Raw genomic sequence first — 3,124 nt, 5'->3', positions numbered from 1 at the left:
CATCACTGCTACGCTTAATGTTTAATCAATAACTTATTCTGTAAGCAAGTTGCTGTTTACTGTCTTTTGGACATTTTTCAGATAAATGTTCGTTTTGTTTTGTGGCAAATTCTGGGATTTCTGTGAACAACTTTCCGTGATTCTTTCTAGATTTATTAGACGTTTTTCCTACTTTTAAAAAAAAAAATGCAGGTATTTTAGACTTTATAATACGCATATTATTTTGCATCTCAGATGTTTTAACCTCCTTTATGAACCGTTGGTTAGTTTAATCTGCAGCAATGCTTCATATTCGATCAATTCAAAGGTAACTTCTTGTGAGTTTCTCAGAAAAACAGATGCATTTTCCAGATGATCATCGATACTTTTTAAGTTTCAGTTTAACAAAATTCATCTGGAGAGGAAGGGGATGAACGTCTGTAATGTGAAAAGATGGAACTTTATTTATCCCCGTGACGAGATTCAGGCGTTTATAGCAGCAACAGGATTAGTACAATATTTACATAATAATTAGAGGTGGGAAGTAGTGGAGTACAAATACTACGTTACTGTACTTAAGTACATGTTTCTGGTATCAGTACTTTACTCCACTACTTATTTTTCTGAGGACTTTTTACATTTTGAACACAAATACCTGTACTTTCTACTTCTTACATGTTGAACACAAATACCTGTACTTTCTACTTCTTACATGTTGAACACAAATACCTGTACTTTCTACTTCTTACATGTTGAACACAAATACCTGTACTTTCTACTTCTTACATGTTGAACACTAATACCTGTACTTTCTACTTCTTACATTTTGAACAAAAATACCTGTACTTTCTACTTCTCTCATTTTCCAAACAGGCTGGTTCCTTTAGTCTGAATGTGTGTTTGGTGGCGTGATCATTATTATTTAGAGTCATTGCGTTCCTATTGATTTGAACACGATCCGTGTATCCATCATTTCCTGGTCTTCTCTAAAGAAGAGGGACCAATGAAAACGTTGTCATGTTGCCGTTGTTCAGCATGGAAACATTCATTAGCTAACAATGACATTATTGTTCTATTAATATAAAGGGAGGTCAGGTACTCTTTAAAACAGCTGCTAGTTATGGTTACTTTTTACTGAAGTACATTTCAAAGCCTCTTTACTTTGACTTGATTAAAGAAGTTTAGTCACTACTTCTACTTTCACCAGAGTATTTTTAAACACGAGTATCTGTACTTCTACTTGAGTAAAGGATGTGTGTACTCTTGCCTCTCTGGTAATGGCAGCCTGAACGACTTCGAAAGGTCATTGGGGGCATTGAGTGCTCTTTCAATACCACGTGGGGATTATTAATAGTAATAATAAGTTAACTTTTTGGGGGAGTTATACAAGTTTAAACTTCCGTAAATTACTGGTGAAAAAATAAAGGGTCTATTATAATTAGAAATAAAGACGTAAGTAATAGTCGCAGAGGAGGAGGGAGTCTACTCACTATACCCGACCCCGCCACTGACTCGTGTGCGACGTCGCCTGTACAACATAGTGCACCTCTGCCTAGCACCTGCCTGCCGTCAAGGGGGGCACCTCCCTACTTTCTTAGTTGTATGGGTGTGTGGACGGGGGGGGGGGGGGGGGTTACCAGGTGAAGTCTGCATTGTATTTTTTCGTGGTCGCCTTGACATCGAGGAGGGTTTTCTTGACTAAAGGTGAGGTTCTGTCTTCACATACCGACACTAAAGTGGTTGAGTAAAGAATAACCGACGTATACTAGTCGACTGTAACTGAAATGCTTGTAGACATGTGCTAACTAAAGAACCACGAAAGGAAAGTTTAGACATAAAAAACTTCAATTATTGCTAAGTACAAGAACGTCGTTTGAGGTAGACGTCTTTGTTAAACAAACACATAATTTAGCCTAAAATAAACACAGTTAATAAGAGACAAAATATGAGACCCAACTTATTTATTTTTTAATTTACGATGTACTTGTTTCATCTTGAAGGACTGAAGAACCCAACATTTGTAATCTATAAAAGACGAATGTTGAATGTTGAATAAAAAAGTCCTCCTGAGAAATTTCATCTCTGTGATGTATGACTATATGTGGACTTGTAGTCGTCCTCTCCTGAGAATTTCATCTCTGGTGCTGGTATGACTAATATCGTGGACCTTCGTGTCGTACACTCCTCCTGAGAAATTTCATCTCCTGTGCATGTATGACTATAGTGCGATTGTAGTCGTCCTCTCCTGAAAATTTCATCTCTGTGATTATGACTATATGTGGACTTGTAGTCGTCGGCTCTCTGAGAAATTCATCCTGTGATGTATGCGATCTATATTTTACTATTATGTGGACTTGTAGGTCGTCCTCTCCTGAGAAATTTATCCCTGTGATCGTATGACTATATGTGGACTTGTAGTCGTCCTCTCCCTGAAGGAAATTTCCATCCCTGTGATGTATGACTATATGTGGACTTGTAGTCGTCCTCTCTGCGACATTTCATCTCTGTGATGTATGACTATATATGGACTCGTAGTCCGTCCCTCTCCCTGAGAAATTTCGTCTCTGTGATTATGACTATATGGGACTTGTAGTCGCCCTCTCCTAGAAATTTCAATCTCTCCACTTGTACAGTTCATAACCTATCTTTGTGTTTTTTTTATTGTTTGCAAATTATAAAAATATTTTCTTAGTGTTTAGACTTTATTTTTGCAAAGGACGATTTTGTCAACGTTGATCACTTTAGTCAAAATTACAAGTATCATCAAAGTATGTCAGAACACGATGACTTCATTAATCTAAATTTACAATTTTGTCCTACCTCCCTATACTGTTGTTACACAAATTTTCCGTCTTTACTCGTTCAACAGACTATATCACGTAAACAACCCCTCTTTCCGTCTATTACCGTCCTTTGTCCTCAAGATGGAGGGACAACAAAAGGCGAGGTCCAAACCAAAGTCACACGAACTCAAAGAAGAAGTTAGCTTAACGAGTGGTCCGGCCTGCAAGTAACATCGAGAGTAATACTTACGTTTTGGGACAGACGACAGTAGCCTGCGAAGCGACTCCACGAACTCTCTCTAAGTCTAAGTAATGATGTGTGTGAATACTCCCCTTGTGACGTTTATGTTCCCATGGACATA

The sequence above is a fragment of the Notothenia coriiceps genome, unplaced genomic scaffold (assembly GCF_000735185.1).
Source record: "Notothenia coriiceps isolate Sejong01 unplaced genomic scaffold, NC01 NC01_scaffold00038534, whole genome shotgun sequence".
NCBI classification, from domain to species: domain Eukaryota; kingdom Metazoa; phylum Chordata; class Actinopteri; order Perciformes; family Nototheniidae; genus Notothenia; species Notothenia coriiceps.
The sequence above is the reverse complement of the archived record's forward strand: the minus strand, read 5'-3'. Positions refer to the sequence as shown.